At 44.7% G+C, this 10788-nt stretch overlaps 1 pseudogene; it reads left to right on the top strand.

The window, feature by feature from the left end:
• The first annotated feature begins 442 nt into the window (after positions 1–442).
• On the top strand, positions 443–981 carry LOC103113792 (gametocyte-specific factor 1-like; annotated as a pseudogene).
• The last annotated feature ends 9807 nt before the right edge of the window (positions 982–10788 follow it).

Genomic DNA, 10788 nt, shown 5'->3' with positions numbered 1-10788 from the left:
ACCAGGCCCACGATGGAGAAGCAGGGACCACAATTGCTTCCCACTATAACCAACTACAAAAATAAATAAACTATGTTCAGATATTAGACAACAGGTAACACAGAACTCTGGAACCTGAGGGAAAAGAAAAAGAAACTAACCAAGGAAGTCCTAGTACCCCAAATTTCTCCTTGAGGGCAATTTCTAGGACTCTGTCTTTGGAGGACTACATCCTAGGAGTCTCACTAAATTGAGGAGATCCAGATCAGAGTTAGGGGAGACTGGCATTTGTGGGACAGAGTACCAGTGCCTATCCTGAGAAAGCTTCCAGAATCTTCAAAGAAGAAACTATAAGAGAAGCAATCTGAGAGGTAGCACAGCCAATATCCTTACAGACTGTCTTCCTCTTCACACGACAATTCCCTTTGGACTCTTGAGGGATACTATTCAAGAATAAGGCCTCATGGATCCAGAAGTTTTAGAAGTATGTCCTTATAACTCAAACCATAGGCTGCCAGCCAACAGATTACAGTACCACTTGGCATCATGTAAAAAGAAAAATCCAAAGATAGCTAAAAAGATGGCCAACTGCAAATACAGTGCTTGTCATGTGGTTCCAATCAAAAGACTCAAGGACCGTGAGGCTAACTGTGTTAACAGAACCGCTGTAGATGATGAGCCATTTAATCTCCCAAAGGTTATTGCTCCAAGCTCAGAACCAAATGAACAGTCTACTAATACTACCTGATGCCTGGAACACAGATAACTTACATCATTGTGCTTCATTTGTTCTTAAGACATTTGCTCCAAAAATGCTGGTTTTTGAAAGTGACTTGAGGGACATAAAAAAAGAGACTATGGATGACAAACCTCCTAGCAATGATAAATACTGGAAAGAAAGTCAGAAAAACTGATGAAGTTGTGAAGTAAAGAACCAGAAAATAAATGATAAATTATTAAACCTTAAAAAAAAAAAGAAAGAAAGAAAAACTTGAGAGATCTCTGTCAAGTTCTAGAGTATAACTCATCATGGTTAACATCTAAACATGTTTTTATTTATTTAAATAAAAGAATATTTTTTTCTTAAAAAAGAAACTATAAGAAAGATTAAAACATATTTGAATCAAATGAAAATGAAAGTGCAGCACACCAGAATGTATGTTCTGAAGCAAATCGTTGCATGAGGACTATTTATAATTCTGCATGCTTGTATGACAAAAGAAGATAGCAGGGGCCATGGGTAGCACAGAGGCACAAAGTGCAAGAACTGGCATAAGGATCCCAGTTTGAGGCCCCGGCTCCCCACTTGCAGGGGTGGGGTGTCGCTTCAAAAGCAGTGAAGCAGGTCTGCAGGTGTCTTTCTCTACCCTTCTCTGTCTTCCCCTCCTCTCTTGATTTCTCTCTGTCCTATCCAGCAACAGTAATAACAAGGGCAACAAAATGGGAAAAAAATGGCCTCCAGGAGCAGTGGATTCATAGTGCAGGCACCGAGCCCCAGTGATAACCCTGAGGGAAAAAAAAAAAAAAAAGAGATAACTTTCCTTTCTTGATGGAAACAAATTCAATATTGCATGGAGAATTTTTTATGGTCTTTTATGGGTAGAAATTATGGTGAGGAGACATAGATATTAAGATTTTTTTACGGGGGTCGGGCGGTGGCGCAGTGGGTTAAGCGCATGTGGCGCAAAGCGCAGGGACCGGCGTAAGGATCCCGGTTCGAGCCCCCGGCTCCCCACCTGCAGGGGAGTCGCTTCACAGGCGGTGAAGCAGGTCTGCAGGTGTCTATCTTTCTTTCCCCTTCTCTGTCTTCCCCTCCTCTCTCCATTTCTCTCTGTCCTATCCAACAACGAATTGCGTCAACAAGGACAATAATAATAGCCACAACGAAGCTACAACAAGGGCAACAAAAGGGGGGAAAAAAATGGCCTCCAGGAGCGGTGGATTCATGGTGCAGGCACCGAGCCCAGCAATAACCCTGGAGGAGGAAGACAAAAAAAAAAATATTTTTTTACATCATTTTTCTATTACATTTCTTTAAAACTTATTTTAATTGGTTTAAAATTTGATTTATAAGGTTATAACATTCTAGAGGTGGTTTTACACCTCTATACTTATGTAAAATATTTTTCAAGGGAAAAACTGGACACATATGTACACTCATTACGTGCTGCACATTTCAATAACTGAAACAATTTTGAAACCTAAATAAAAAGTGTATATGCCATGTTTGTAGATTATAATTTCATTATAGTGACATGAATAGGTTACCTTGTCTAGATCACAAACCACTTTATATATGTGTGTATATAGACATCTATATTACACATACATTGTATACGTTATTACATATACTGCATATATATGCATTGTATATGTTACACATAATATATATATATATATATATATATATACACATACATATACATATGACTGGTTTAAAATTCCTCAAGGATAAGTTTGTTTTCACCTTTGTGACCTCATCTCTGACTGCTCCAACACTATCAGGTATTTTAAAAATATTTTTATTTAGTTATTTGTTATTGGATAGAGACAGAAATTGAGGGGGGGAGATAGAGAGGGAGAAAGTCAGGGAGACACCTGCAGCCCTGTTTCACCACTCATGAAGCTTCCCCTGCAGTTGAGGACTAGGGGCTTGAACTGGGGTCCTTATGAGCACTTAACCAGGTGCGCCACCCCCTGGCCCCAGGTGTTTCTTTTCTTTTTTGTTTTTGCCTCCAAGGTTATCACTGGGGCTAGGTGCCTGTACTATGAATCCACTGCTCCTGCAGCCATGTTTTTTGTTTGTTTGTTTGTTTGTTTGATAGGGCAGAGAGAAATTGAGAAGGGAGGGGAAGATAGAGAGGGAGAGAGAAAGACAGACACCTGCAGAACTGCTTCACCACTTGTGAGATGACCCCCTGCTGGTGGTAAGTCAGGGGCTCGAACCCGGAACCTTGCATACATAGGTCCTTGTGCTTAACCTGGTGTGCCACTGCCTAGCCCCCACTATCAGGTGTTTCTTACTGTCCCTTTTCTGGAGTGAGGCCCCTCAAGCTTACAGGATTTCGTCTCCCCATGCCCCCAGTCTCCTGCCACAGAGCATCCAGCTGCCTAGGGAAAGAGACTGATCTGGGGAGATAGCATTGTGATCTGAAGGAAAGTGATCTGTGCATTGCCTGGGCCTGCATCACAGCCCTGCCTGCTGCCTATCTTTCGTAACACCGGCCAAGTTACTTGGCCCAAGTGAGTCTTGGTTTCCTTCTCACTTTCTTGCCCCCCCCTTTCTTTTCATGTTTCTTTCCTATTCATTTCTTTTAGATAGAGATAGAGAGGGATAGAGAGACTGAAAGAGACCAGAGCACCGAAGATTCCTTCAATAGGGTGAGGGCCAGGCTTGAGCCTGCGCTGTGTCTTTGACAAACCAGTGTCTCCTCACTTTCATAAGTGTGAACATTGGAATGAGATGAGAGAATTACTTCAAGTGCCTGACTATGGTCTGCCATTACTGAAAGCTGGGTAAATAGATGCACAGAGCCCACACCTGGCAATGGGTACATAGGACTGTTCCTCCCATTTTATTTGCCAGTCATGAGCTTATTTTCCCGAAGAGGAGTGAAACAGGCTTAGTGGAAGGACTCTGTGTTCCTTTAAAAGATAGTTTCACTTCTTCATCCCCATCCACACATCTGGTTCTGCTTACTGGTCTAAAACTGGATTCATTTACTTGCCATACTCACATTTCAGAATCCGGTGCAACCTGGGGTGTGTGTGTGGGGGAGGGAGGAGAGACACCTCACAAATATCATGCATTGAAAAACTAATGCCATATATTTACATACTTATAAAAGGTGATGGTCAGGGGCTGGGCAGTAGTGCAGCAGATTAAGTACATATGGCACAAAGCACAAGGGCCAGAGTAAGGGTCCCAGTTCGAGCCCCTAGCTCCCCACCTTCAGGGGGGTCACTTCACAAGTGGTGAAGCAGGTCTGCAGGTGTCTATCTCTCTCTCCTCCTCTCTGTCTTCCCTTCCTCTTTTGATTTCTCTCTTTCCTATCCAACAACAACAACAGCTATAACAACTACAACAAGGGCAACAAAATGGGAAAAAAAATGGCCTCCAGGAGCAGTGAATTCATAGTGCAGGCACTGAGCCCCAGTGATAACTGTGGAGGCAAAAAATTTTAATTAATTAATTAATAAAAAAAAAACAGAGCTGAGCAGTGCTCTGGTTAAAAACAAAAAAGGTGATAATCAAGGATAAGAACTCTAACCCTCTGAAAGCAACAGGTACCAGATAGTGCTATACCCCCAGGCTGGGGCTCCTGGGCAAGGAACATGCCTTCAAAGCAGTGAGGAGGACTTTCTCACTTGAAAATCCAGAAAATAAAAGGTTAGTAAAGGTTTATGTCCGAAGAGAGAGGACTGGCAACATGGGGCCAAGAGTTCTGCCTTTACATTTCCTAAGAGGCCATCTCGAGCTTGCCTGCTTTCTTGCTTATCTGTGCACAACTGTGCCACATCACCATCACAGTTGTTTCTCTGTCTCTGAAATGACTGAGTGAGTAGCACTTGGCTCAGTGTTTGTATTTGTCCAGGTTCTGGATGCCTCGCACATAGTAGCTTCACAGTTGCAATCGAAGAAGAGAAATAACTCCATTTGTAGACAAAACATCCAGGAAGGTTCCTGTCAAGCTTCATTTTGATCCCCAGAGGCAACTATCCACATGTCTTTCCCCCTCCTCCCGAAGGGAATGACTTGCAGGATCCTCCCTCAAGGACATTTCTGGTATAACCCTGCACTTAGCCAACATACATTGTATTCTCCATTTGTGTGCTATTCTGCGTCCTCTACCCTGGATAATTGTGAATGCCACTTAGCAGTGATTTCTAATTTTTTCTGTGTCTCTCAGAGAGTAGAGCTCTAATACAGCAAGTGCACAAGAAAAGCTTCCTGAATAAATGTCTGAAAGACCATGTTAACGTATCTTAAAATGTGCTTCGTAAAAGCTTCTGTCGAAGCAGGTGTGTACATTCCACTCACACCCTAAAGTTTATTGCTGAGAAATGTAGGTGCTCTGTGGCTTCAGGCTGTGAGTGCTCTGAGTCTGGTGAGGAGCCCTGGCGAGGAGTGAGGATGCTGATCCAGGTGTGAATGAGAGAAAATCACAACTGCTCTCCTTTTCCCTCCCACATGTGCCTGGTTCACCACCTGCTCTCATAGAATGCTGTAAACAGAAAATGGGACAAGAAACTTGGTAAATGTTGATTAAAAGGAGGGGTTTTTTTTCCATTGATCACCAGGGTTTACTGAGGCTTTGTGCCTGCACTCTCAGTGGACTCTCCCCCCCCATATAGGATGAGAGACCTAGAAGGAGAGAGGTAGAGAGGAGAGACATGTTACAGCAAAAATGTAAATCAACATCCCCCCAATAAGGTGATATAAAAAGAGAGAGAGGAGAGACACTACAGCATTGCACCCCTGTTCATAAAGCTTCTTCTGTGTGTGATCTTGCTCTGTGGGGACAGAGGACTTTAACCCGAGTAGTCATGCACGGCGAAGTGTGCACTCTAAGGGGTGAGCTCTCTCCCAGTTTAGCACTCACAGGGGCTCAAAATGGGTTCAACCAGCAAACTTTCTAGTATTTTCTCTGAAGCAGATACTCAAAATGCAAATGTGATGCTTTGGGAAGCGTGAAGACGCAAAGGTCAACAGTGAGATGAGTGTTGTAGTGAAGCATCAGGAACATAGATGGGGCAGAAGATGCTGAAGAAAACTTGCAGTCCTGAGGAGTCACCAGGGAGAAAGGGGATAGGCAATAATGTCTGGCACGTTTCTGACAGTGAGCCATAACCAGAGGTGTGTATGGAAGAATGAATGGTGGCTACCCAAACCAGGCTGATAAGGCTGTGAGGGATGTGCCACACACAAGCTGCTGCTACAGTGGGGTGAGGACATCCTGACAGCGGTATGGAGGGTGCTGGGGAATTTCAGAACTTTTGGAGGACTCTGTCAGGTGCCTACACAGGGCTGCCTCTAGCCACAAGGCTAGAATAAGGCTGTATGAATAAGGATGAGCACTCTTGTGCTTCCCTGACTGTCCCTCTGCCCTCCATGGCAGAGGCTCCATGTCTGGGATTCCTGTGCTACTGGAACTCTAAAGGCAGAGAAGGGGAGGGGAGGTATTTAGGGTAGGATGTGAAGGAGGCCCCAAACCAGAACATTCTACTCAGTGCTCAGAGCTCTCCTCTCCTCCATGTGCCCCTTCTGTACAAGTACTGGTGATATCCTAGCCTCTAGGCTTCAAAGTCCACTCACTGCATATGGGGGGTTCTTCCTGTGGACTCCCATCACTATTTTCTTCTCTCTGTTAGATAGCCCCCCTTATTCCTTTCACAGCACTGCACAGAATGCCTTGTCTGTCTCTCTCCTCTAAAGTGTCAGTTCTGTGAGAGAGGGGCAGCATCTCTCCGGCTGTATTGCTGTTGTCTGGCACATGGTAGATGCAAAAGAACAAGAGTCAGTGGTCGGGCTGTAGAGCATGACGGGAAGAGCACTGCTTTTAAACATGGAGTGTCATCCCTGGGTCACAGTAGGTATGCACAGCCCCTTAGTAAAGAGTAAAAAAAGAAGGTAGGGGCAGGGCAGTGGTACATCTAGTAGCATGCACAGGTAACAATACACCAGGACACCGGTTCAAGCCCCCCAGTTCCAACCTGGGGAAGAAGCTTCATGAGCACAATGAAGCAGTGCTACAGGCATCTCTCTATTTCTCTATCAATTTCTATTTCTCTATTTATCTATCCCTTTCTGTCTCCCTCTTTCCTCTCAATTTCTCCATGTCTCTATCCAAAATACACAAATAAATAAAGCTGAGGTCATATGATTGATTTTAATGCTATGACACATCAAATTCCATAGTAGGTGACAAAGAAAGTCAGCTACAACAACCTAAGGCTGGAACTGGAAGTTAGATCGCAGTGGCATGCACTGCTAAAAACATGGGTTCAGGGAGCCGAGTGGTAGCCCAGTGGGTTAAGCGCACATGGGGTGAAGGTAAGGATCCCAGTTCGAGCCCCCGGCTCCCCACTTGCAGGGGAGTCGCTTCACAGGAGATGAAGCAGGTCTGCAGGTGTCTATCTTTCTCTCCATTTCTCTCTGTCCTACCCAACAATGACAACATTAACAACAGCTGCAATAATAACTACAATAACAATTAAAAAAGATAAAAAACAAAACAAAACATAGGTTCAGGTTTGAGTCCCCAGCACCCCATGGGAACACCACACACTAAGGAAAGATTCAAGGTGGTGAAGCAGTATTGTGGTCTCTTCTGTTTTCTGCCTCTCACCTTTTATCTGGAAAAAGAAAACAGAGAGTGGGGCATAAACCCCCAGTGACAAAATCACACAAACCAACACAAGTTTGAAGTCCAGGCTCTGTGTTCTCCTCTCCCCATTCAGGTATAGAACTTCAAATCCTAAACTCTAAATCCTAAATTCCGAGACTGGATAGTCCAGTGCACACTCCACCCTAAATCCAACCTGGTCCAGGGACATACAGGCTTGCATGGGACCATGGCCAGCACAAAGAATGGAAAGAACAGGCTTCAATGGGCCAAAGCCACCATCTCCTTACTTAGCAATGCTTATGTCTTTTTAAATAGCAGATTTAAATAAATAATGCAAACTGTGAAAAATCTGTGGTTAAAAATGAACCGCAGAGGTGGGAAGGAGGACTCCAGCAGATGGTTGCCGTCACTCCCACTGTGACAGGTGGACTAGGACCATCTGCATGAACACAGCTTGAAAGGGCGTCCTCTTCGCTGGCACCTGCACTGACAGGCAGCAGGTTGAGCCCAGCACATTCTAACAGTAGTCAGCCCAGGGCAGATCTGGACAGGAGCTCTGCCACGGCTGTAAGTTACTGAGGCCAGCATCTTCCCTCATCAAGGAACGCAAAGGAGAGAGAAACTGATGCCTGCTTGAGAGCCTGCAGAGCCAATCGGTGACAGGGAGCAGAGACCTAACACTACTTATTGCCTTGGGTAGTCAGGCCAGCATCCCCCAACACATGTGTATGTGCTATACAGGAGAGTTTTGTGAGGACTGAGTGCTTGAAGGTAGGGACTCATCCATGCCCTCCCTCCAGTGTCCCCATGACCAAACACAGGCCGTAAGCGTGTGAGATGTTCCCTTGGATGGGGCCCAGCCACCCTCATTTCCCAAGCTGGCTATTGGGACCCTGTGCTGTGGCTGGGATCCCCTGTGATGTCTGCTGCCCAGAGTGGGGGTGCCTGAGCCTCTCTCCTAGAAGCATGTGGAAGCCTGGGGAAGCCTGCCATTTTTTTTACATTTTTATTTATAAAATGGAAATATTGACAAGATCATAGGATGAAAGGTGTACAGTTCCACACAGTTCCTACCACCAGAACTCTGTATCCAGTCCCCTCCCTTGATAGCTTTCCTATTCTTTATCTCTCTGGGAATATGGACCCAGGATCATTATGGGGTGCAGAAGGTTGAAGGCCTGGCTTCTATAATTACTTCCTCCTCAGCATGGGCATTGAAAGGCTGATCCATATGCCCAGCTTGTCTCTCTCTTTCCCTAGTGGGACAGGGTTCTGGAGAGATGGGGCTCCTGGGTACACTGGTGGGGTTATCTGCCCAGGAAAGTCAGCTTGGCATCATGGTATCATCTGGAACCTGGTGGCTGAAACAGTTAAGATATAAAGCAGAACTGCCATTTATTAAGCACTTGCTGGGCATATAACTGTAAGCATATAAGTGCTGTGCTATAACTGTATTCAGTCCTTAAAATTACCAGTTGAGGTGTATCTTCACCATCACCATCACCAAACCAGCAGCCCCTCCCCACACACTCTGCACTTGCTGCTCCAAATCCCACTGGGCTGTGGGGATCTCACAGTCTCCCTACCCCCCACCTCCCTGTGCCACAGCACTGCCTGCTGTGTCAGCTGAGTCCTGCAGAGGCTGAAGGGACGGGGCCAGCTCAGGCTAGAGGTAGTTCTGTGAAAAAAGGCAGTAGTCCGAGTCCCTGGCTTCTCAATAGTCATCAGGGGCTTGTGATGAAAGTTGCCTCACAAGGTAACTGCTAATACCTGTGGCAAATTTAGAACAATGACTTGCACAAGATAACACGTAGTATATTGTTAGGATTATGAGCATGGCCATTGCAGTCTGTCTGATTCCCAGTTTCTGTCCTAGAAGTTGTGTGCAGTGACTTCCAGAAACCATCCATTTTTATTCATGTCTCCATCTTATTCTTCTACCTTCTCCTTTACTCCTTTTTCCAACCCCAATATGCCATTGACTCTCTCCAGTTCACCTTAATTTTCAGAGCCCCAGATCCCTGCGCATGACAGTTTGAGGCGGGGGGGGGGGGGATGGAGGTGCTTGTGTGGTCAGACAGAAATAAACCTGCATGTGCCTGCCTGCTCATTTCAGATTTTATCCCATTGCTGAGATATGTTTGCTTTGTCTTCTTTTGCAATGATAGAAAGGTGTTTTATCTCTCTTCTCTTTTTATTATTATTTTTTTGTCTTCTCTTGCAATGGTGAGAAAGTGTCTCTCCAGCACACCACACAGTTGTTGCTTGAGGTGTGTCTTGTTTTGTGTTCACTTCTGCTCAGACCTGCATTTATGCCAGCAGCTTTGTAAGCACCTCACATACACTGACAGCTCATCAGTTCAATGAATGTCGACTGCCGTCTCAGAGCCCTTGGGCTGGGCAGATAATCTGGTCTGAGCTACCAGTTAATGCAGGAGAGGTGATCTGCTCATAGGCTTCCTCACTCCCTATCCCATAACTTCTTTAGCCAGTTGTCTGTTGATGGGCATTTAGGCTGCTTCCACTCTCTGAATATTGTGAATAATGCAGCTATGAACATAGGAGTGCTTATGTCCCTTCTAATTCGTATCTAAGTGTCCTTTGGATAAATGCCTAAAAGTGGTATTGCTGGATCATAAGTTAATTCCATTTTTACTTGTTTAAGGACTGTTAATATGGTCTTCCAACGGGGCTACACACCAATTTGCATTCAACAATAGTGTAACAGAGTCCCTTTCTCTCCGCAACCTCGCCAACACCTGATATTTCCTGTTTTGTTGATTCCCCTTCACATGTGTGAGATGGAATCTCATTGTAGTTTTAATTTGTATTTCTCTATTGATAAGTGAAGTGGAACATTTCTTCATGGCTGTGGGCCATGTGTATCTGTTCTTGAGAAAACTGTCCGTTAATTCTTTGGTCCACTTTTTTATTGGGCTTCTTTTTTGTTGTTGACTTCTTTATAGATGTTTGATACCAATCGCCTGTCAGATGTGTGATGTGCAAATATCTTCTCCCAGTTACTGGCTTCCTACAAGTTTTATCTGAGAAGTGACAAGAAGCCAGAGCTAAAAGAGAAATCACAGATTCAGCCATTTGACATTTAGCCAATACCTTCCTTACTTTAACAGCCGTGAGCACAGGCCAATAAGAAAATAACTTTGAGGAGGAAGAGGAAAGAGGGAATGATGATTTTAGAATACACTGGGCCTGTGTGGGAGAACAGGGTGGTGGGTAGAGGCTGGGAAGAGAGGGAGTAGTTTACCAGCACAGTCAACAAGCAAGGGTTGAGAATACAAAGCAAGGCATTGTGCTAAGTGCTGAAGAATTAAAAAGGAATTTTTATTTATGAATTATACTCCCACCTGCTTTCAAAGAGAATTCAAAGGGAGGCCTGGTGGTGACACACCTGGTTGAGTGCACATGTTACAGTGTGAAAGGACCTGGGTTCGAGTCCCTG

The sequence above is a fragment of the Erinaceus europaeus genome, chromosome 3 (genome assembly GCF_950295315.1).
Source record: "Erinaceus europaeus chromosome 3, mEriEur2.1, whole genome shotgun sequence".
NCBI classification, from domain to species: domain Eukaryota; kingdom Metazoa; phylum Chordata; class Mammalia; order Eulipotyphla; family Erinaceidae; genus Erinaceus; species Erinaceus europaeus.
This window is presented reverse-complemented; position numbering and strand designations above follow the sequence as displayed.